The following is a 24,516-nucleotide window of genomic DNA, read 5'->3' as shown; positions in this document are numbered from 1 at the left end:
ATGGAGACTGACTCAGAGATTGCCAAAAAAATTGAGGTCTGAAACAACAAAACGTTTTGTAGCCAAAACACGGACATTTTGTTTTGTGTACAAAACTTTCGGATTTGGAAAATGGGCATTTTGTTTTGTCTACAAAACACCCGAAACGGCACATTTTCAGTACAAAACGTTTTGTACCCGAAACGTTTTGCACATCCCTAATTTGAACTGGTTTCCTTTCCTCACAAACAATGATCAGCCCTTAGAGTCACACCACAATGATGCAGAGGGGCTGGATATTATAGAGAAGGGAAGGAGAAACCAATTGAAAAAGGGTTCCTGTGTCCAGCTGCCAAAGCAATGCGCCTGCTAACTGGGCAAAGAGGCACCTTTTAAAAATGGCAATTCTCTTTATTTAGCTGGGGGAGAACAACTAGCCCTATCCATCCCCAGCACATTACCTCACCAGTGACAGTTGCTGGTGTCCTATCTTATGTTTCTTTTAGATTGAGAGCCCTTTGGGGACAGGGATCAATCATATTTATTTATTTATTGTTTCTGTATGTAAACCACTTTGAATTTTGTTGATGAGCGGTATATAAATATTAGTTGTAGTTGTAGTAGTGGTGGTGGTGGTGGTGGAAGAAGGAGGAGAAGGAGAAATGCTGCCACCACAACAATTTCTGCTGCCCACACCACCATTGCCTAGTAAGCCAGGGTCTCCAACATGGCAGGGCTACTTGGTGAGCTTCGGAGCTAGGGGACTGCATAGGCAGGCAGCAGTGAGAAGGGTGGCTCAGTAGGCCAGCATTAGCAGAGGTTGATTAATCGTATGGCTATACATGTAAATATGTCAAAATATTGTCTGTAAGGATCCCAAAATGTGCTGAATGGTTTCAGGAAAGGTGTAAGTAATATAAATGCAAATAAATAAATAAATAGGTGCTCCCTGTAAAGACAACTCAAGAGCTAGCATGAAACTAAATTATCAATTAAATATACTGCTTATGCTGCAAATAATCACACTGTAAGATGTCTCTGTAATAGATGCTGCTGTTGTCTGCTTCATGTTTTGTAGGAAATGCCATCATGAGGAATATCTTACTTGGCTTTTTGTGTTTCATAATCTGTGGCCATTTCTATTGTTATTCATGCAGCCACATTTTTTCCTGGAACCAAAAACATAAATCATGGCTTAATTTATGTATGCATTTACTGGAAAATTGTTTTCAAGGGCAATTCAGCCTGACTGTCTTATTTACAAGCCTCCTCTTCCAAACAAGCTTGAAAACCTAAGAGCAAATCCCAAACTGCCCAGATAAAAAGGACGCTTGAGAGCATAAGATAAAAAGGATGCCTTGGAATATCTTTACCAATCTCTTCATTGTTTAAATAGGTTAATGGAGCATACTTTACTGCCAAAGGATATTATGTGCACTCATTATCAGGATTGTTAGTATTGTCCCAAACAAGGTTATATTCAGGGACAAGCCCCTATTTTGAAGCGTGTCACATAGGGATTGAACCTGGGGCTTTAGCTAACATCTCCACCTAAAGGAGTTCAGGTAACTGGGCTAGAAAAGACTTTTGCCTGAGACCATTTCCAGTCACAATAGATAAGTCTGACCTAGACAGACAGTTTCATATGTTCTCCTTTCAAAATACAAGAGAAACACTTCACCTAGTAGTAGCATCACTTGGGACTATAGATCTGTTTTCCAGACTACATTTAATCATTATCTAGAATAACTAATAATATCATGAACTGGTTCTGATATTAGGCATTTCAGGCATGAAGTTGGGTGAGCAATTGAACCAGAAAATTATTTTCCGGCTCATTCTTTAATCCAAGCCAGAGAAGCTCTCCTCTCAATCTTCCCACTTTTACTTATCTATGAACCAATTCACCCACTTACTTGGCTGCTGCTCTGACAGGTATGATGATGACAGTAGCAGGAGAGCAGGTGGCAGACGTCTCTATTTCCCTTTCCTTTCCTTTCTCTCTGTTCCTCCTCTCCTCCCTCACTGGAATGCTGGGAAATGTTGTCTTCCCAGGGTTTTTTATGATGTCTGGAACACCCTGGAAAAGGTGCCAATGGGGGGGGGGAGGGGGGAAAGAAAAGAAAAAGGGGGAAAGAAAGGAAAGACCCTGACCACCACAGCCACAGTAGATACCAAAGAGAAAGAGTGGAAGGAGAAAGTCCCCCCTCTGCCAGCACTGGAGAAACAACCACTGCCAGCATGTAAAGTTTAAACTACCAGCTAATGAGGTTTGGGGGCTAGCAGGGTTATTAGCAATCGCGGACACATTCAGAACTCTCTCAGGAAAAAAATTCCAACCATTTTGTATTTTTGCTCATTACTGCCAACTCAAATCCAAATTGAGCCCAGGGGAGTTTGCCCATCTCTACTTTCTGGCCGAGAAGGCAGAAGTATAGTCACACTCTGCTCCAACAAAATCTGCTGTCTCCTTGAAGTAATTTACTGGAAATTTGTGCTAAAGAAATAACAAGAGATGTTTACTGTATTAAAACACTTATTCATGATTGGATATAGAGACATGAAGCAAAAATGCATTTCTGTTGATTGATTCAGACTGCAACATTTCATACCACAGACAGAAGCATGATACAAACACAGATAGAGCTATCTTGTCAGTTGGAGGATAGAGAGAGATGCTGCTGGAATCACTGGTGAGTCCAACTTTTTTACATATTATGTAGAAAAGAGTCAAATTGGAGAACTCATACCTCATGTGTACACCAAAGTAAACAATTCAATTGGCCATGATGGCTAAGGTGGACTACCAACATGGGCCTTGCATGGGGCACTGTGGGATGAAGTCCCCAACCATTATTTTGGATAAAAGAACAGGACAAAGAACATGTGAGGGGGAAACATGTGGTTAAAGCTGTTAGTTGTAGGACAATGGTAACTTACCCAAAACAAGAGTACCAACTGAATTAAAAATGCTCCTGATACTCTTAGTCTCAAAATGAAAAGAACATATTTTGTCCAGACAAGACAGACATGCTCCTAACCAGGTGGTCGACTAAGATTGACTAAGTGAAAGCCTGCATGCTCCTTGAAATATCAGGTTCATAGTTTGGCATTGTTCCTGGGCCCCGCTTTGTTCTTGAAAGTCCAGATGTGAATGTGACCAGGAGTGCTTTCGCCAGCTTCAGCTGGTGCATCAACTCTACTGTGAGTGGGGATGCTCTTGAAGATTTTTCAAAAATGACAATTAATGCAAAATTCCACTGCAAGACCTCTGACAAGTTCTAGAGATGGGGAGAATGTTACTCCCTTTATACAACCTTGTTATACTAATACACAGGTTACTAATCCACTTCCATGTGGAATTCAAAGTGCTGGCCATAATATGCAAAGACCTTAATAGCTTATAACCTCTCTATGATCATCTAGAGAGGCCCATCTGCATATTCCCTTACCTTCTGAAATTTGATTGGTGGCAAAGGGCCTCTTCTGCAGTAGCACCCCGAATGTTGAACTCCAAGTCATGGGAAGTTCAGTTGGTCCCCATTTTACCAGTGTTCTTCTGACATATCAAGATGATTCCCTTTCAGCAAGCATTTGGTTTACGTGCCATGTAAAGACACATGACTGGGGGGGTGGGACATTAAATGACTACATCAAAATAAATAATCCTACCTGCAATATAGGAACTTTTATTTTATTTTAGTCTTGGTTTTTCTCAGTGTTAAGTGTTAACTTTTAATTGCTACCTATATAGTTTATAGATGATTTGACTGTATTTTGGTGGTAGTGGTGGCAGTTTTGGTATTTGTATGTTATGTAAGCTGCCTTGAGTGCCTTTATTTTTGGAATATGAATATGACAAATATGTATATACCACTTTTCAACCAAAGTTCCCAAAGCAGTCTACATAGATAGATAGATAAAAATAAATAGCTCCCTGTTCCCAAAGGACTAACAATCTAAAAAAGAAACATTAGATACCAGCAACCACTGGAAGGATGCTGTGCTGGTGATGGATAGGTCCAGTTGCTCTCTCCCTGCTAAATAAAGAGAATCATCACTTTAAAAACCTCTTTGCTCAGTTAGCAGGGGAGAGCAGAAGCAGAAAAGCAGAGTAGGAATACTCATAGTAAATAATTATAATTTGTAGGAAAAAGTTAATGAAGAATAGCAATAGCAATAGCACTTACATTTATATACCGCTCTATAGCTGGAAGCTCTCTAAGCGGTTTACAATGATTAAGCATATTGCCCCCCAACATTCTGGGTACTCATTTTACCGACCTCGGAAGGATGGAAGGCTAAGTCAACCTTGAGCCCCTGGTCAGGATCGAACTTGTAACCTTCTGGTTACAGGGCGGCAGTTTTACCACTGTGCCACCAGAATATAATCAGAATTATAAGAATTTTCCACCTCATGGGAACTGTGTAAAAATTATAATATGCATTTTACCCTAAGAAAAGTTCATACTAACAAACTCAGACAGATTGGTTAGAAACAATCTTATTTCTATTTGGGGAGAAATTGAACAAAAGAGTTATGGCCTTTTCTGGTTCCCTTCATGATGCATCTGGTGTTGATGACCTGATGGTTATGAAATTATCGAAAGATTATGAAGTGTCTGGAACTTCTGACCACTCAGAAACAGATTAGGTAAAACAAATTTACTGACAGGCTCAGCTCAGAAGAGTTAGAAACTACTGATAAATATAAACTGGGGTAAAGGCTAAAGTGCAAGTGTTGCTAAAACATGAGCAGTCATTCATCACAAGAGAAGATACATCAGCTAAGTCTATAATGTGCTCACTCACCCTACATGCTGTCATGTGACGGATTCACTGGGTAGAACGGAGGCATTTTAAGTTCTGGAGTAAAAAATCTACTGCCTCTTGCACTAGGAGAAAAATGTTTACAGCCAAGTGATTGCATGTTTCCAAATAACTCAATATCCAGCACTTTTAAAAGGGATAGTTTACAAGTATGTTTTAAAGGCAATTGAAATAAGGAAGCATTTAAGATCTGTTCCTCTGCTCAACGACCCATGAATAACTATCTTGAGCAGAGATAGAAAACTAACACTAAAAGGGTTTTTTTTTAAAGCCGTTACATACTTTTTATCTTTTTAATATCTTTTTGGAGGTTTTATCCTTGCCATCTACATTTCACATATTTTAAAAACTTTTTAAAATGGAATGACAGTTTTTTTCCATGCAGAAATGCTGAGTTGGTAACGTTCTGGCCTCTGCTACTCTGCTGGTAGGTTGTACCCTCATCCTCCCAGGGAAAAAGAGTGTAGAAATGGGCAGATTGCATGGTCCCAGCCATTAGAGGCCATTATTGCCAATGCAGTTGCCAGGGAACTAGGGTCACTAGGTAGTTTTAAAAAAAATGTTTTGATATGTTGTAAGCCTCCCAGAAGATTATTGATAAAATGATATGTATCTTTAAAATGATCACTGAAATATTCAGACTATCAAAACACCTAGCTAAAAGATCAGAAATAAGATGATCCTGTCTTCACATAGCACCATGTGAGTGAGACAGGATCACTACTAAGAGCAGAATTAGCAGAAGCATGTGGAACAACACTGCTGGACTGTACCACATCAGACTGTAGGGAACGGATAGTGTTTGAATATAGCCCCTTCTTTTTTTTTGAAGTCCCTGTACACTGAAAAATGACATGTTAAGTGATCAAAGAGGCACCTTTTAAAAGTGGTGATTCTCTTTATTTAGCAGGGGGAGAGCAATTGGCCTATCCATCCCCAGAACAGCATCGCTCCAGTGGCTGTAATATTTCGTTATTAGATTGTGAGCTCTTTGGGGACAGGGGGACATTTTGTTTATTTTTATTTATGTAAACCACTTTAGAAACTTTTGTTGAAAAGTGGTATATAAATTTTTGGTATTGTACTTGTTGAAAATATAGGCACTCACAGCAATTAACAACAGTCCTATTAGGACTGTTGATCCAGCAATCAACTCTGTTCTACTTCTTAACTATAGGAATGCAACAAGGAAATTATTTATTTTTATTTTATTTTTTACATTTTATATCCTGCTCTTCCTCCAAGGAGACCAGAGCGGTGTACTAAGGTTTCTCTTCACAACAACCCTGTGAAGTAGGTTAGGCTGAGAAAGAAGTGACTGGCCCAGAGCTAGGGATGTGCGTTTCGTTTCGGATACAAAACGTTTTGTGCACAAAACAGGCCGTTTCGGCTGTTTTGTAGCCAAAACAAAACACCCAATGCTTAAAACAGAAAATTTTGTAGCCAAAACAAAACGTCCCTGTTTCGGATACAAAACGTTTTGTTGTTTCGGCTGTTTTGGAACTCCATTTTGCAATCACAAAAAATCTTTCTCCTTCACTCTCCATTTTGAGTTTTGACATCTGTTTGAATTTCCGGCCCTTCCAGCCTGCAGATTGGCCAGCAGGGGAGCACGGGGTCTGGGGTTGGGGAGCGCAGCGCGGGGTCTGGGGTGGCAGCAGTGCAGCGTGGGGTCTGGGGTGGCAGCAGGGGAGCACGGGGCTTTGGGGTGGCAGCAGTGGAGCATGGGCTTTGGGGTTGCAGCAACTGTATTAAAAAATTTATGTGTGGTGTTTGTTGTTAGTTGTTGTTTCACACTCTTGTGTGTATATTAATTGCATTTCGGGGGGGGGGGGGATGTGAATGTGCATGACCAAAACTTGTTCTTTGCAAAGCTCTGCGGGTGTTGTAGATATGTGATGTTGATGTTATTTTGGAGGGGGAAGAGTGGGTTGGGTGGTAGTGCCCAAATGGGTGCCTGCTACCACATAGGTTTCAGAGTGATTGGGCAAAGGGCTCAATATTATTTGATTTTTTGAAGGGAAGTTTACTCTTTTCCCCCATAGTGAAGAATGGAGGTTTCAGCAGCCCCAGAATTGCACATGTGGGGCACTTGGGTGGCTCAGAGAGAGTGGTGGCATAGTGAACATAGGGTGCCAACCACCCCCATGGCTTGATAACCCATGGTGTACTGGGTTCTGTTGTTTTGGAAGTGTTTTGAGTGTAGATTCTCTGCTTGCATATGAGATTTTCAATGACAAACCATGAATCCACTCTCATTCGCTACTGCTAATAGCAAAAAAAAAAAAAAATCTTAAAGACACATAAACTTCAAAAAAAAAAAATTTAAATCAACCCTTTGCCCATTTTTTTTTTAAATTGGGGTGGTAGCCTCCACCCATTAGGCCCTACCACCCCACCCCACTCTTTTGACCCCACGACCCATTTTTCAGCTCCAAATCGATTCGGATTCGGATTCAGATAAATTTGGATCCAAATTGAATCTGGGCTGATTTGGATGGGTCAGATTCAGACACAAATCGAAACGGGGGTGTTTCGATTCGGGTACACATCGAATCATAAAAAATCATTTTGTGCACACCCCTACCCAGAGCCACCCAGCAAGTATCATGGCTGAATGGAGATTTGAACTTGGGTCTTCCCGGTCCTAGTCCAGCACTCCTTGCAACATACAGCAATGGATAAGTATATATGCCCCTCTGACACCATTGTTTCAAAGGTGAACCCACCACTGAAGGAATTGTGAAGAATACCATTCAGTAGCAGATTCAGAGTCTATTATTGTGCAAACCACATTCCCATGGGCAATATCTGTGTACAGATGTTAATGGGCTCACACAGGGGCGTAGCAAGGTTGGAGTGGGCCCAGAGACAAGATTTTAAAATGCCCCCCCCCCCAAAGTCCAGGGCCTCCACACACCCCAGGCCCCCAAGGATTTAAGTCTGATATTCCAAAATAAGTATGCTGCCTGGAAATACATTTCACTGAATACACACACACGTCACAATATATAGTGATATACATTGAGTACTATACATTTGTATTACTTTTAATGCCTAGAACACACTAGAAAGATGAATTATTAAAATGGGCCCCTCGCTGCAGATTAGCAAAGGAGACTTTCAACCATGCAGGATGAGCCTATGTTTGTTTTCTCAGAATTCTGAACAAATTCAGTAAAGTTTGATTCCAGGAGGTTTTTCACACGAGGCTTTTAAAGCCCTTTAAGACACATCTCCTCTGGAATGGAGGTGCTGCATTCACATGTTGGCCAGATTTACCCTGAAGTCCCTGCAAGTTATTGGGGAGCAGTTCACACACAAGAAAAATAAAATAAAAGCACCACACATGCTTCACAGTTCTCACTCAGACCTTCTGGGTTGCAAAACAACTTGAACATAAGTGCATTTATAAATGAATGAATGAATGAATAAAATTAATAAAATACTGTTCCAGAAGTTTTTGCAATTTTCTGCCATGAAACAAGCCACTTATAGGACTTTTTAGATAGTTTTTTTAAAGTCAGCAAATTTTCCAAGCTGTTTCAAAATAAATATTCAGAGACTTCTCAGTCCCTCCCCCCCCCCCCCGCATATCCAAGCCCTATGGCAAGCAGATCCCTATATATGGGGGGGGGGCGGGAAAGGTAACCACAAAAAGGAGTTCACACTCTACCTGGCAAATGCTGGTCTGGGTTAAGCAGGGCAGCAAGGGGTCTTCTGCTGCAGAGAGCACTCTGGCTGCCTCCTCCTTCCTGGCTTGCTTGGGCCCTACTCGAGTTCAGGCTTCACTGCGGCCTACAGGGAGGCCTCCGTGGAAGCCCCGCCCACCCGCCGATCAGCTGAGAGGCGGGAGAAAAGGAGCTCTTTGCAGCTTGTCTGCTGCCTGGATTGCCGGCCAGGAGAACAAGCTGGAGAGACAGCGAAGAGGGCAAGTGGCTGAGGGGCCTTGGGGCTGGGCAGGGGGCAATGGGGAGTCACATGAGGTGCCTCTGGGGTGCCCCTCCAGGCAGTGGGGCCCCCAGACAACTGTCTCCCCTTGCCCTATCATTGTTACGCGCCTGGGCTCACAGAGTTACACATTCAGAGCTTCAGTGTCTAAATGTTTAGTGCCTCATTAGCTAAAACTTTAAGAGCTTAAGCAGTCAAATTTAAAAGAACATCAAATGTGAATTGAAGCTAAGCATCTGCTGAAGTGATTCAGCATACACTAGAAAACAAAATGTAACTTGAGCCAGAGAGCTAGGTGGAACTAGAATGCCTGTATATGTAACTCAGCCCTACTCAGGTTTTAAAGTGTTGGTTTGGATGGGCCACTATATCATGTGCAGCTTCTGCAAAATAGGAATTGTGACAAGGCTGTTGTGAACCAAAAGCAGTCAAGACTGTAAAGTACATTAACCATGCTTTGTCTTGGTTAGATGAAACAGATAATATAATACAACTTCCCCTAAAACTATATTTGGTGGTCAGTAACTGAAAGGTTTGCGAAGCTCCTACTAGTGAGAATATTCTGACCACCTTGTCTCAAAGCATAAATAGGCAGATGTTTATGGGTTAAAAAAATAGTGTAGCTTTATCTGTCAGAAGTGTAGCTGTGCCTGCAGGGGGAAAGAGGAAAGAGGGGAAACCAGATGACATGCCTCAGGCTACAGTGAAAACAGACTGCAGTGTTATTGAAGTTTTCAGGATAGCTAGTTTGGTAATTACAGGAGCAGTTTCTCAATCAAGGAAAACCAAGCAAGGTAGCCAGTCTGATCAATGACTTACAAACAGGGAGGGGAATTATGCCAGACAGGCGTGACATAGGTCACATACCATAGTCTTTAGTGTCTCCTTGGGAGTGTTCTGCATCTTTCCCTAGCTGCAGGACCGTATTGAGAGCATAAAGCCCATTCCCTAGAGCAGGGATTTGCATCGGGGGGGGGGTGTACTTGAACAAGGGCAATGCCTGCTGAGCCCCTCAAGGGGTGGATTGACCCTGAGCTGAGCACATTGCCAGCCAGTCAGGTGGAAAGGAGAAGGACGATGTGGGGTCAGGTCAGAGTTATGTTGTGGAGTCCTGGCCATGAGACTCAAGAGGATGAGAGGAAGAAGGAAGCCACAGTTTAGGGTTAGGGGTTTGGTCTTTCTTTCTTTCTTTCTTTCTTTCTTTCTTTCTTTCTTTCTTTCTTTCTTTCTTTCTTTTTCTCTCTGATGCCAGGACAGATATATTTAGCTTATATTTTATTTCTCAGTAACTTTGGCAGGATTTACTTCTGGGGGTGAGGGGGCGATTTACAGTTTTTGGCTGCTTAAAAAAAACACCTTTCTTTTCTTTCCTTCCCTTTTTTTTCATTTTGAATAATAACATTTCAAGGAAAAGAAAAGAAAGCACGGAGTATATAAGCAGCCTGAGTGGCTGCTTATATAAGCCTGGTTCAGACGTAATGGCTAACCACAGTTAAAGTTGGCTGAGGTTCCAATTCTTAATTCTAAATCATGCCACAGATGTTCACCAAACTGTGGCCAGCCAAACTCCAGTTGCAGAAGAGGGTAGCCCCTCCGTGCTGTTTGGCCTTCAAGGCCATTTGACACCAGCTCCATGGCCAGACCATGGGCAAAGCGTCACTGCATCAGTGAGGTGGCTGTGATTGGCTATGATCTTGAAGGGGTGTGCTAAGTGCAATCGTGCATTTTTGGTGCACTCCACCCACCCTCGGCAGGGACAGGGCATTGGAAGCCCTTTGAATGCCCTGCAATGCCAGCAGTTCTTCTGCCAGCAATGGCACTGCTGCCACTCCCCAAGTAACCCCACACCATGAAAGCACCACAAAAAACACAAATTCTACAGTGGTTTGGGGGTTGGGTGGAGTGGTATTCCACTTTCATTATGGGAGTGGTGGGGAAAATCTACAATGGCTAGAATGGGATATGCAGATGGGGGAGGGCAAAGAATGCTGGGGAGTCTGTCCCACCATAACCAGGGATGATGCCACAAGGAGTGACCCTGGCAAAGCATTCCATCTAGAGCCATCAGAAACCTGCTGTCTGGCAGCTTGCTGCCAAGTGGGCTCACAGTCTCAGAAGGGGGCAAGACTACTGAGGATATGGCTGCGCAGTGCCTGCCCATTAAATAGTGATCCCCATCTGTGGACTGCAAGCTCATGAGTTGAGCTGCCCGCTTAACCACCAATGAGCCCAAGGGGGGTCCACTTTAGTGGGGCCCCCAACTCTTCACAGTAAAAAACAGAAAAAATTATCCACTACTTCCCTCTCCCCAAATCCCTCTGAAGCCTTGCACACACTCCAGAGGAAATGCTGACACCCCATGTGGCTTAACCTGGCAATGTGCATAACTGTGGAGTGGGCTAATGGGATTTACGTTTACACAAATTTGAAACTCCCAGATCTGCTCTGTCTGTGCACCATATGCAGATAAGCAGGTGCAGGGAATTGTGGGAGAGGGCACTTTGATCTTCTCCCCTAACCCCAGATCAGGGGGAGCAACTGCAAGGGCTGCAAGTAAGGGTGCACCTGTGCACAGGTGCAGATGGCCAGGCCAGGGGCTTGTTTCCATGGCAGCTTGGCTGCCTTCCCTGGGAACAGGAAACCAGTCTCTGAGATACCCCTGCCCACTACATTCTAACACACAGGAGCACAGCTGTGCTGTGAGAGCACCTATGGTCTGACACTCTTGTGAATGGGTGTAGTCTGCGTGGGCTATCACATAGGAAAAATAGTTCCAAAAATTGGATTGATCCTGATCCTGTTGGCCCTGCTCATGAGTAAGCCTGGGTTGTAAACTCCCCTCCCTGGGGAAATAGCTGGGCCCCTCTTCCCCACCCTTTCTTTGTAGAAGAATAAGGAGAAGGAGGAGAAGGAGAAGGAGAAGGAGAAGGAGAAGGAGAAGGAGAAGGAGAAGGAGAAGGAGAAGGAGAAGAAGAAGATCCCCCTGAAATCTCCCCACCCTTTCACCCTGTGCAGACTTTTGTTCACCCAAAGGCCATCTAGACACTCCCTTTGTCTTTGCCTGGGCCTCAGTGTGGAGGGGAGGGAGGTGTAGACACTGGGACAGACCTTTAAACCCATTCAAAATTCACAGGTCCTGGCCTGTCATGCTGTATACAGATATCCCGGTAGCTTTTGGCCCATAACCACAGTTTTGCATGTTCAGGCTCAACATAGTTACAACCTTGACCATGATTAACTGCAGTTAGCCATTACATCTGAATGAGGCCATAGTGTATCTGAGCTGAAGCTTTGAGACAGAAGTACACTTGTTTGAAAAAGACTGAAAACATTGGCCAAAATAAAAAGTATCAGAAAAGAAAAGAAAAGAAAAGAAAAGAAAAGAAAAGAAAAGACCCGTCCTAAAGAATCATGAGTACTACATCCCATTTACCTCCCCCTGCTTTATGCAAATACACTATAGATGAAAGGCAGCACTCGGACTGAGGCTTGGGCCTGGCCCATGTCTTCCTTAGTTAACCTGGGCTCGGACATGAAAAACTGGAGGAAACACAGAGTTTCCTTTTCTAATGTTACATGAAAACACAAGCACAGCAGCAATGACTCATCCTTTCCATTTTAACATCTGTTAAAATATCAGCAGACACTTTTAAGAAGTTGTACCACTTTTGGAACACTGAATGTCTCAATGGGAAGACCCCAATTGAAGTTAACAGCATAGGAGTTGATATGGTTGATGTGGTGCTTCTCATTGAAAATGTCATTCATCCCAGCACAAACATACATACATAATTTCTTTTTTCTTTCTTATCACCTTCATGCCTTGCCAAGGTGGAGATGATTTCAGAGTGCTTTGTTTGCTTTTCATTGCTGGCTATGGAAAGTAAATTATGTCCTCCAGATTTGAAGATCAAACAATACAAAGGTTCATTCAGACTTGTTCACTCCAGTGAACCAAGTGTGTATTCAGTTTGAATTTGAAACCTATTCAAACCCATTTTCATGATTCAAAAATGTAAACAGAAACATGGCAGCAAGGTTCCAATGGTGTTTATTTCCACTCAGTATATACAGATTGCCAATGATGATGCCCACTGCGCAGTGGTACTAGTTACTTTAGTTTTCAGTCATAAGATTTGTGCTGTGTGGAACTCATTACATCCCAAAGAACGTGACTCATTTGCAATTTAGCATCCTACTGCCATCTGCCAAAGGCAGCTCCTAAATGAAGTCTTCTAATTGGAAATTATTGTAGCTTTCTTTTAAGGATAATAGTTGTAGGCAACAGTAAATACAGAACCACATCTGCAGTTGTTCAGATATCAGGATGTATTTTACAATATGGATGATCAAGCCATTACTTCATTTTTGTCAAACTTCCCAGAAGAAGAAACCAGTTTATCCAAACATGGGCTCTCTCTCACTGCTTGAAATTCAAATTCACATTTAGTCTGTTCCTCCTAGCTGTGTTGCCCCATGCCAGTATAATTCTATGTAAATAACACAGCCATTTATTCAAACATCTTAAAGGTGGTTGTTTGGAAAAATAATTCATTACAGCATGGTTCTAAGCAGAAAAGTGGCTGTGTGACATGAATATGGTGCCAATTTGCTACATTTATTTACACTTATTCTGTCAGTCCCTGCACAGAGGGTCTCTCATTAAACCGACATTCAGTCTATTTACCTGTTCCCATTTAGTGCATGTAAATGACCAAGATTTATCATTTCAGTTTTTCTCCTTATATACCTAAATACATATGGATTCATGTGCCTATAATCTCAAATGTACAAATCCTTCAAGTTAGATTGTATCTCACAGATGCAATCTAACAAGTATACCTATGCATATTTACTTAGAAATTAGGGCCAACTAGACATCCTCGTCTATATATAGATGCGTATACAACTAAAATATATTCCAAAGTAGCAGCTTGGAGCTCTAATCATGATTGGGAAAATGGCTTGGTGATAGAATATAATAACATAAGAACAGCCCTGCTGGATCTCGCCCAAGTCCTACCTAATACAGCATCCTGTTTCACACAGTGGCCCCCCAGAAGCCTCTGGGGAGCTCACAGACAAAAGGTATGGCATGCCCTCTCTCTTTCTGTTGCTCCCTTGCAACTGGTATTGAGAGGCATTGTGCCTCAGATGCTGGAGGTGGCCTACATCCACCAGACTAGTAGCCATTGATAGACCTGTCCTCCATGAATTTGTCTAAGCTGTTTTTAAAGCCATCCTAGCTAGTGGTCATCACCGCATCCTGTAGCAGAGAATTCCATAGATTAATTATGCGCTGTGTGAAAAAGTACTTCCTCTTGTTGGTCCTAAATTTCCTGGCCTTCAGCTTCATGGGATGACCCCAGGTTCTAGTGTTGTGTGAGAGGGAGAAAAAAAATTCTCTCTGTCACTCTCACTTCTCCATGCATAATTTTATACACCTTGATCTTGTCTCCCCTTAGTCAGATCTTTACCAAACTGAAAAGCCTCAGATAATGTAGCCTTGCCTCATAAGGAAGGTGCTCCAGGCCCCTGCTCTCTTCTGCACCCTTTCCAGTTCTACAATGTCCTTCTTAAGATATAGTGACCGGAACTGAACACAGTACTCCAAATGTGGCTGCACCACAGATTTGTATAAGGACATTATAATACTAGCATTTTTATTTTCAATCTCCTTCCTAATGATCCCTAGCATGGAATTTGCCTTTCACAGCTGCTGTACACTGAGTTGACACTTTCAACGAGCTGTCCACCAGAACCCCAGATCTCTCTCCTGGTCAGTTGCTGATAGTAGGGATTGCATGGAACCAGTTCCATGCACTCCCGGGAGGGCGCATGGGGAGGGGGGTTATTTAAAGGGCAGGGGAGGCACTGCCTACCTGCCAGTTCCTGTCTTGCCACTTTTCCCCCACTGGGACGCTCGTAAAAAGCAGGTGTGTGGGACTGCAGCGTCCCTTCCATGCACCCCGGTCAGCATCTACACAGAAGTGGTTGATATGCATGCATGTGTGTGCCCAGCAGGCACTCTCTCCAGGCCCAGACCTCTACCACCAGTCTCTTCTCTCAATGCTGTTGCAGTCCCTCTCTGATCCTGCCTCCAAGCAGCCCCTTAAATATATTTTGAAAATCCCTTCTTTGGCCTCCCCCCTCCCTGCTCTCTCCCCACAGCCATTTGGGCACAGTTGCCTATGACAATACTTGATTTGAATGATAACAAGCCAGCCAAGAAGCAAGGAGATCTCAAGCCTATTGGAAGCTAGTGCCAGTATACCAACCAGCAAGGGAAAGACAGCCCTCCAGAATGGTGGCCACCACTCAAATCAATTGATTCAAGCTCAAATAAAAGCTGATTCGATTCAAACTCGAATCAGGCCCTTTATTCTAGGGACGATTTGATTTGAGTTTGAATCACTCAATTCACTCCAATTCAAGCTTGAATCTATTCAAGTTTTATCAATTTGCACATCTCTAAAAATAGCAGTTTTAAATGTTCTCCCCTCTGCCCACACCACAACACACACGTCCTATCTAAATCACAGCTGCTCTTTGCATGCAACAATATAGGAAGCCCCAATTGTAGGATTCCAACATAAAGTAGCATCCAGTTTGGCTCGAAGACAGTAAGCCCATTCACACTTGTACAATGAGTGTACAATGTACACAGGTACAGATCTGATCTCAAGTACAGTCATTCATATGTTATGCTGAATACAAGTACATAAGTATTTGAAGGACCTTTATCCAGGTTCACTTTTAAAATGAGCACAGGTACAGTCATTCACACAAGCGCATGTATGAATGTACAGACATCTGTACAGTCATACAGCATAATGTCTAAATTGGGCTACTCAGCCATCGCATGCCTGGATGGTGCAGCCAGCAGTTGAGGCTTCTTTCCCTGCTTCAGGATGAAGGGAGAAGGTTCAGGAGAAATGCTTTGGCGCTGAAAAAGACTCTCACATCAAACCCTTTTCTTGAAATAAACCACACTGAATTCTGCTTAATATCTTTTTTACTTGTATGTATCTCAATATCCCACTATACTCCTTGTTTTACATACCTCCAAATCTCTCAGAATGATGAGAACACTTACCTTCTCATTTTGTCAAACATTATTTTTATATCTTGCCATGCTGGTTAATTGTTTTTGTCTGTGTGGCCAGAAAACCTAAGTATCAACAGAGGACGAAGGACAGCAATAATACCAATCTATTTTATAACCCTAAACGCTGCCAACCAGCTGGATTGTACTTGGCAATCAGGAAGTGTAATTAATGTATGAAAATGTAACACATATCTTGAAGTGCATTATTGATGTTTTGTGAAATTGACTAGTTTTGAGCTTGTTTAAATATTCAGCATATTGGAATCCATTATATGAAAAAGAAAACATAATTAATATGGAAATTATATTTTACGAACACACTAGTTGCTTATTTTCTGAGACTTAGTGATATATTTACATAAAGATTCACTTGCATATCATGTTATACAGATAGAGAAGCAAATTATCTGTTCCATATATTACACAGATAACCATACAAAAATAGTAGATAGTCCTATGCATAGTAGATAGTCTATGAAAGAAAAATATATCCAAAAGCCACAATAAGGTCACATGTTTACTAGGGCCAACCAAAATTGTGATCAGCAAACTTCTCCGGAACTCTTCATCAGGCTGGATAGCAAAGCAAAGGGATGGGGGGCAGGGTGGGATGGAATAACTTCAAAGTCCGCATTACGTGAGAGTCTTAAAATAGAGTGCAGGAGTTACAAAGAATTAAGTCTATTTGCCTCACTAGATGCTAGACCCTGATGTTGAGATGCATAGGACCAGGGGCGTAGCAAGGCCCAGAGACAAGATTTTAAAATCGCCCCCCTCACTGAAGCTCAGCTCATGAAGTAAAAAAATCTTAAATGAGGCTGAATAGTGGTAACAAAAAGCATAGTAAATTTTATTATATTATCTGTCTATCTATCTATCTATCTATCTATCTATCTGTCTATCTCTCTATCTCTCTATCTCTCTATCCATCCTATGTGCCACAATAGAACATCATCCTAAATGATTTTTTAAAAGGTTTTGTAAATTGTGGATGATGCAAGTCCTTTAACAATACTAGAGAAAGACATGCTGTCCTGGTAGCTCCAGGTCTTAACACATGCATCAGTTTCAGAAGATGAATACAACTGAAGGAAGTCTGGGTGGGTGCGCGGCTGGGGGAGTCAGTCATGTGACTTTCCTCTGGGGGCCCCCAAGGCAGTGGGCCCCCAGACAACTGTCTCCCCTTGCCCAATTATAGTTACGCCCCTGCATAGGACTACAGAGACATAGAAACAACATTGGCCGTTACCCTTCTTGGAAAATAGCAGAGTAACTGCTGGATTTTATGTTTTCTGAAATGGAGAGAACAACATACAGTGAAGCTGTTCTGATGATCACTAGAAACTGGGCTAAGGGAGACCAGCCCAGTTTCTAGTGAGCGTCAGAACTACCAGGATAGTGAGTGAGCCAGGTGGATCTACGATGGCTAGCCAGCCTAATTCCCTCTCCCCTTAAACCAGGTTAATGGAGCTCTGTTAACATGGTTTTCCTGGTCATGAGATGCTGCAACGTGACTCTGTGCTGAGGCGGCTTGCAAGGAGACCCAAGCCTCCCAGCCTTGGGGGTCTCCCTAGAATGCCTGGGGAATTCTCCCCAATTGCACATCTCCCCACTTGTGCATCCTGAGGCCCCCAATCCCCGCAACCCCAACCAGCTCTGGCCTCCCAGGGTGAGCACTCTGCTTGTGTGCGAGGAAGGCACATCACTTTGATCGTGTGAAGCACCTCATTGTTTCTTTGTCCTTGTAGCCCTGTGCTTTCTGAAATCAGGGCCTGGCATCTAGTGAGGCTAATAAACTTTATCAGTCAGATGAAGAGTATCTGAGACCTCATTGGAAATTTGTTGTTCACAACTGTATGTTATTTTAGCCATCACTCTTCTGCATGGATTAATCTTCCCAATACCTAACCATCATGAGGAAGCCGTTTGGAGTCTATATTGTAAGTCACTTCTTGTAACCCATCTTTATCTTACTTCAGTCCCCTACCCAGCATACAGACACCATAATATGATTTGTGGCTGCATTCATCTCAAGTATTTGTTGTGAGGCTGAGGTTCATTCCTTGCTCCCAGCCTCTTATTTGTGGTTTCTAATATGATTCAAAAGCACAGATGCAGATGGAATAGGCATCTAGAATAGAAACAGGTCAGCAACCCAAAATACTCTAGAGACTAGAATGGTTTAAATCCAGCAGGAAGAGCCAGTTGGTCCTCCCACTCCATCCAATGGGACAAAGCAATAACAGAAAAAAACACCTCAGCACACTTGCAGCGCATCTGCCTTTCTCTGCTCTCAGCAGAACCCTCCAACTCAATCCTAGAGAACTATAGCGACCTAGTGCAGGAATTACAAAAGCATCTAACCGCAGGACCTTCAGCTATGCAGGACCTCCTCAAGCAGAAGAGGCAATACAACTACACAAACTCAAGAAAAGTGACATCATGAAGACAATTTGTCATGTCTCATTGAAGCAGTCAGATCTAATTACTCGGTCTCATTCTGGCACATCACCATGTATCACCCCAGCAATGGCCTGACACATATGGACAGTTACATTCCACCAGAGGTCTGAGAAAAACACTTTAGTGAACTGCACAGCGATGAAGTATGGGGCCACAGATGCCTTCAGAATGACATGGAGTCTGCCTGGCCGCTGGTGATGCCCACAGAGGTCAAGGATCTGATCTCCCAACTAAGACCTGGGAAGGTTCCTGTAGATGATCTAATTCTCCTAAGCTAATAAAAAATAACTTCACATGGAGCTTTCCCAGGCATCAGGCTTTATTGCTGGTTTTCTGTGAGTTCAAACTTGCGCACCAAAACCAACAGAAAAAGTGGATATTTTCACCCCAGATATAAATCAGTCTACATTCTAACGCATGATGAAAACCCCAATTTGTGTATGAAGTGCTCCCTGATAGCTCACAGGGACTTGGAGGTAAATTTGACCGATATGTGAATGCACACCTCCATTCCAGCAGAGATGCGAACTAAAAGCCGACTGTGAAAATTTTCATGCACCAAAAGGCACCTATGTAACCCAAAATGCCCAGAGGAGTTCTGCTGCCATTTTAAAATTCTTCCAGTCAAAAGGAGGCTATTACATACCTACAGCCCTAAAACTCTTTAAAGCTAAGTAACTGGCCCAATTTCTCTATGGATCCATTTCTCTATGGTTGCATATGAATGGGAGACTTGATGTGTGAGCTCTGTCAGATATTCCCCTTGTGAGATGGAGCCACTTTGGGAAGAGCAGAAGGTTCCAAGTTCCCTCCCTGGCAGCATCTCCAAGAGAGGGCTGAGAGAGACTCCTGCCTGCATCCTTGGAGAAGCCGCTGCCAGTCTGTATACAGTAGAACAATACTGAATTAGATAGATCTATGGTCTGACTCCGTATATGGCAGCTTCCTGTGTTCCTGAGGAAGAATCTCCATAATGCACTGCGCACTTGCACGGTGCATTGTGGGAGTTCAAGGGGGTGGGGTGACGTGGGGTAACATGTCTTGGCACCCCAACCCTCCATGCTGCTGGCAGTAACCAGCAATCATCTGGGCAGACAATCCACCCTCACAAGAAGGAGCTCTTGATCATCTGTGGGGAGGTAAGCTTTTAAAGGTTTTCTCCCCGCTAGTCCTCTTACCCTTTCTCATTGTTCTTAAGAAAGGGCTCACAGTGTTGCCAAGTTATGTGCGGCAGCATGAAAAATTCACCAGGATCTGACCACCAGCAAGAATAAATTGGGCTCAACATAGTTCATACCTGCACTGCCTCCTTTCCTATCCAGTTATACTATTTCCATCTTATATTTTAATCAAATTTTAATTCTAACCTTGACTTTTTATAACTTCTCATAGATGTTAGTCTTATGCTCATAATTTTTCTTGCCTTTATACATTTATTTTATCATATTTTCATTATTTTTATAACATTCTATAGTTCTTAGTTGGAACTTTAGAGTTACTGCTTTCCTCAGGCATACAATGTTTTTAACGCTACTTTTTTGTTCTATCTTATGCTGTTCAAAGAACGAAATAAAGATTGATTGATTGGTTAGTTATGTGGGAGGTGCAGACTTATTTAAAACCACTTCTTATTCAGTCTAGATCTGCACCTCTGAAGTGAAATTAGGAACAGAACTAGGAACTGCAAAGAAGTAACTGAAAACAAGGAACCAAATAAAGCCTTTATAAAGTGTGAATGGCTTTAGAAATCTTAACCCACCCAGACGAGACATATAAGTAATTTACATGAGTTGAACTCGTTCCAAGCCAGTAATGGAAGGGCAACTTTTGGAAGAACAAAAACAAATTAAAGGTGTCTTATGAAGGGGGCTACTTAGAGGACTACTTTACAAAAATAGTCAGATGAGTATATACTGTACACAATTTGTACCCTACAACAAAGTTTCATCATCCCATGGCAGTCTGCTTGTAGCTTGATAGCAGTGTCCTCTTTAGGGGGTAGCCCATGGGCTCGAGCCCCCAATGAATGGCTCAGAGAAGTGAATCTCATCAACTCAAATGGGGCATGGGGTGGACATTTGCTTCAGCTACTGCTGCTGATCCAGCAGTGATTGTTTCTCATCTCTGTTTCCTCCCTAAAATGTGCTGTGCTGACGACAAAATAGACATTTTAGCTTCCAGTACAGCATTTTCTCTTTGGGGAGCAGCCAGACATAATTGTTCTTGGTGGACATTTCCAAAAGAGGGGCTGTGGGACTGGGTACTAAATCTTTTGAGCACCTAGCAATGCTTGATTCATTTTCTGCTTTTGCTGCTTCCCTGGAACTGAAAAGCAGAAGGTTGTCAAGTACCTGGCTGGCCACAATACATGTCTAGTGGGCTGCATTAGCTTGCTGGGTTACATTTTAGGCAGGCTTATAATATCTAGATGCATATTTATATTTTTCTTCAGGAAGAGTAAGAGAAGAAAACTGGAAGATTAAGTCACCCTTTAAAGGAACACGATAGTAACTTTAGTTCAACAATGTGTGTTTGTCCTTGGAGCTGAAGTTCACCATTGCAGGGAATCATCCTTGCACATTTGGATTAGAACACAGTGACACCTACTGTAGATAAATAATTTGGTTCGATAAGGGGCCTTCATATGCTGCAGCATCTGCCACATCCTTCCCTCTGCATTTCTGCAGTCCTGCATTTCTCCACAGCACATTTAGGATTCTCTTTTGCAGATTTTTTTTCCTTGTCACTGTTTTCATAAATAAGGGAAATCTTTGGTAATAATCCAGGTTTTGTTTGCCTATGGGAGAAAATGCTATTTTGCTATTGCATCCCATTCACACCTGTTTCTGCACTTCCAAATGTATTTTTAACTACCTATGATGGTGAAAAACAACAGGGGCGTCCCCTTTATCTGGAAATAACAGGTGCCGTCTCCTCCTAAAGAGGCAGCTATGCCTTCTGTTTACCATTTGTTTCATTAAGAAACAATGCTTTTCTGCTTCCTCAAGCTGGCACAATGCTGGTCTCCTATATCTTCCAAGAGATTATGTGCCACCATTGAAGAATCTCATAGCTTTCCTTTCATCATAAATATTGAAGGGAACAGATGTCAGCTGTTAAAAACCATCTTCAAACTTTAACAAAAGAAGCCTGAGTCACCTCCTTTGAAACTAGTATTAAAGATTCTTATCTATTTACAGAGAGTTTTCCAGGGTTGGTTAACTCTTCATGGATACATTGTCATATGGCAGACGGAACAAGCTGCAGATATAATACAGCCACTTCGTACCAAATGATTAGCTGGAAATAGTTTTCAGAAATAATATCCCTTTTTGTTCCCATCTTAGGGGAGGGGAAACTCAAGTATTTCCATCTGGTGTTTAACAGAAAGCTCAGCTCTCTTTTTCCTCCTGTGCAGTATCTGATATTGTCATCATTTTTACAGGTAGATGCCTATGTTTCCTACGTGAATCAAACTAGGTTAAGAAAAACTAGTCTTGACTCGTCTTAGAGCAACTTCTGTTGGAGAGACTGCAGTCTGAGCTAAAACAATCTTTTTCACTCAAAAACAAGGCTAAGCTGCTTCTAAGTGGATTGAAAGAAAAACTCTGAGAGACCCCCAAAAAACCCCACTGGGGTTTATCAAACAAACTTGTGGTGTTTGCAAAATCACCGATCTAATTTTTTCATTCTATTTCAAACTACACATGAAATGAAATAGAATTTTGCTCTTCTGTCTATGTCTTGTTTTTTGTTTACTCTTTAAATCAGTGATCTGGACCATGACATGTGTGGAAAAGTGCTAACGCTTTCTCCCCACACTGTGGTCCCTGTGAAGGGTATCCTTAAAGACCACTATTAGGCCCAGGAAACCATAGACACCTGTTGCCTTTTACTGTATTTGCACAGTATTTGTGCTGTTACTGCTGGTCTATGACCAAAATAAAGCTTTTATTCATAGACACCAATGGTGGCTCCCTTCCAGGGTTAGCAACCACCTCATGAGGTAATTTTTATTTGGACTGTTGTCTAGGGGCAAAGAAACTCCTCTTCCAAACCATGGTTCTGATACAGATCAGCCCTTGCTCTGCAGCTGCTACTTAGGAAGAAAAACCTATGCAGACAGAAATGCAAAAACACGTCTAATGTCATGTACTCTTAGTGGGGAAACTGTAAATACTTTAAGTCTGTTGACCGCCTGCCTGAGTCTCACTGCTGACATTAAAAGCCTTCCTAGAGGAGTGTGAGGGGGTGTGTGATTGCTTAGAATCTTCAGCCTAGTACTTACTCCTGCATTAGCAGTTTGGTTTGATGGGCAGGAAACAGAAAAAACATTGACAACTTTATGATGAGACTGACTAGCAGTGAGCTCTGCCCCCTGTTGCAATACACATGTACTATTAAAAAGTTCTGTAATGAAAGAAGAGCTCGACCTTTCCTTTTCAGATGCACTTTTCAGCAAAACTACATGGATTATATTTTCCCTTGAGCCTTTTACCTTGAGCCTTCAACCATCACTGTATATTTTATCCATCTTTGGAGTGGCTTTGGCCACTCAGTGCCCCCCAGCTCTCTTTTTAGGACATAGCTGTGTTTGTTTTATTTTGAGGTTGTTTTTATTGAACTGTTTTTATAGTTTTTATTTCATTGTTAATCGCCCTGGGATCTTAGGATGAACGGTGACATAAAAATATGATAGATAGATAGATAGATAGATAGATAGATAGATAGATAGATAGAACATAGGAAGCTGCCATATACTGAGTCAGACCACTGGGCCATCAAAATCAGTATGGTCTACACCAGGCCTGTTCAACGTTGGGTCCCCAGCTGTTTTTGGACTACAACTCCCATAATCCCCAGCCACAGTGCCCAATAGCCAGGGATTATGGGAGTTTTAGGCCAACTTCAGCAGGAGGGCCAAAGGAGAGAAGGCCTGGTCTATACAGACTTGCAGCAGCTTCTCCAAGGTTACAGGCAGGAGTCTCTCTCAGCCCTCTCTTGGAGATGCCAGGGAGGGAACCTGAAACCTTCTGCATGCAATCATCCAGGTGCCATTCCCATTGTGACCCCATCCCTTAAGGGGAATATTTTACAGTGTTCACAATTAATCTCCCATTGAAATGCAAATGTGGACCAACTCTGCTTATCAAAGGGGACAGTTCAGGCTTGCTATCACAAGACCAGCTCTCCTCTATGTAGGACACCACATCAGGAAGTGCCCAAGATCATATTTGCACTGGGCCATAAATTTGGTATTCTATAGAGATTGTATATTCAAGTTTCACCTTCCACCAGTCCTCCTGTTTCTCCCTTTAGCTTTCATTTTGTACTCAACCTGTACATGCTTGTTCTTCGCTTGAGACTTTTCAAATAAAACACCACAGACAGAATTTTCATAGCACCCTTCACTGAATTATTTTTGATTACATCACCCCACAGGTTCAAAGCCAAGCTAGATATAAGTATTACTACTGGAACTGGAATTATCACAGCAAATTTCCCACTTGCTAGTCATCTTGTAAAGCAGAACTCACAGAGGTCCACATGTTGTGCAGCGTAATGCTTCTGAGCTGCATGTGCTGCTGTGGGCTCCTAAGAAACCACCAGAGGTCTTGCACACGAGTTAAAATACTGAAAGCAGCGTGCCCACATTCTGGGAGTGCTATTCACATTCTTTTCAATGTAATCAGAACCACCCACATTACTTTGCACCACATGTATGCCAGTGAGTTATATGATGAATTAAACAGCTGTTATCCACAACAATGGCAGCCACTGATGGAGACTGGGAAACTCACTTCATTATATCACAGACTCACACAGTGAATAATAATAATTCTTATTCTTATTCGTATTCTTATTATTATTCCAGTTTTCAACAAAAGGGTTAACAAAGGTTCGCTGGGATGTAATATGTTTGCTACAAGGATGCTGATCCTTGTGCTCAAGATAAAAGGAGTTCTCATGATCAGTGAGAAGAGCTCTGGGGAAGTCTGTGGGGAAGGCAGGTTTAACCTGCCATCCTCACAGATGATCTCCCTTCCTTCCCTGGGAGGGCAGATCACCCACCCAGATGAGAAGTGGCTCCCTCTGCAGCTCTGGGGCTCAGGGTACTGGGACATGCCACTGCGTGTCACCCCACCTCCTAGAGCTCCAATAATGCAAAGTGCAAGTGTGTGGTG

General features: G+C 42.5%; 1 long non-coding RNA gene across 1 annotated transcript in view; it reads right to left on the bottom strand.

Moving 5' to 3' along the window:
- Positions 1–993: 993 nt before the first annotated feature.
- The window catches only part of LOC128349850 (uncharacterized), a 32,182-nt gene continuing 8,659 nt past the window's right edge, over positions 994–24,516 (bottom strand). Inside the window, exons 2-3 of the long non-coding RNA XR_008319035.1 lie at positions 1,896–2,059; positions 994–1,148 (exon numbers count right to left, since the gene is read on the bottom strand). This is a non-coding gene — a long non-coding RNA (uncharacterized LOC128349850). The remainder of the gene's footprint in view (positions 1,149–1,895; positions 2,060–24,516) is intronic.

This window comes from Hemicordylus capensis, chromosome 3 (assembly GCF_027244095.1).
Source record: "Hemicordylus capensis ecotype Gifberg chromosome 3, rHemCap1.1.pri, whole genome shotgun sequence".
NCBI lineage: Eukaryota > Metazoa > Chordata > Lepidosauria > Squamata > Cordylidae > Hemicordylus > Hemicordylus capensis.
The sequence above is the reverse complement of the archived record's forward strand: the minus strand, read 5'-3'. Positions and strand labels throughout refer to the sequence as shown.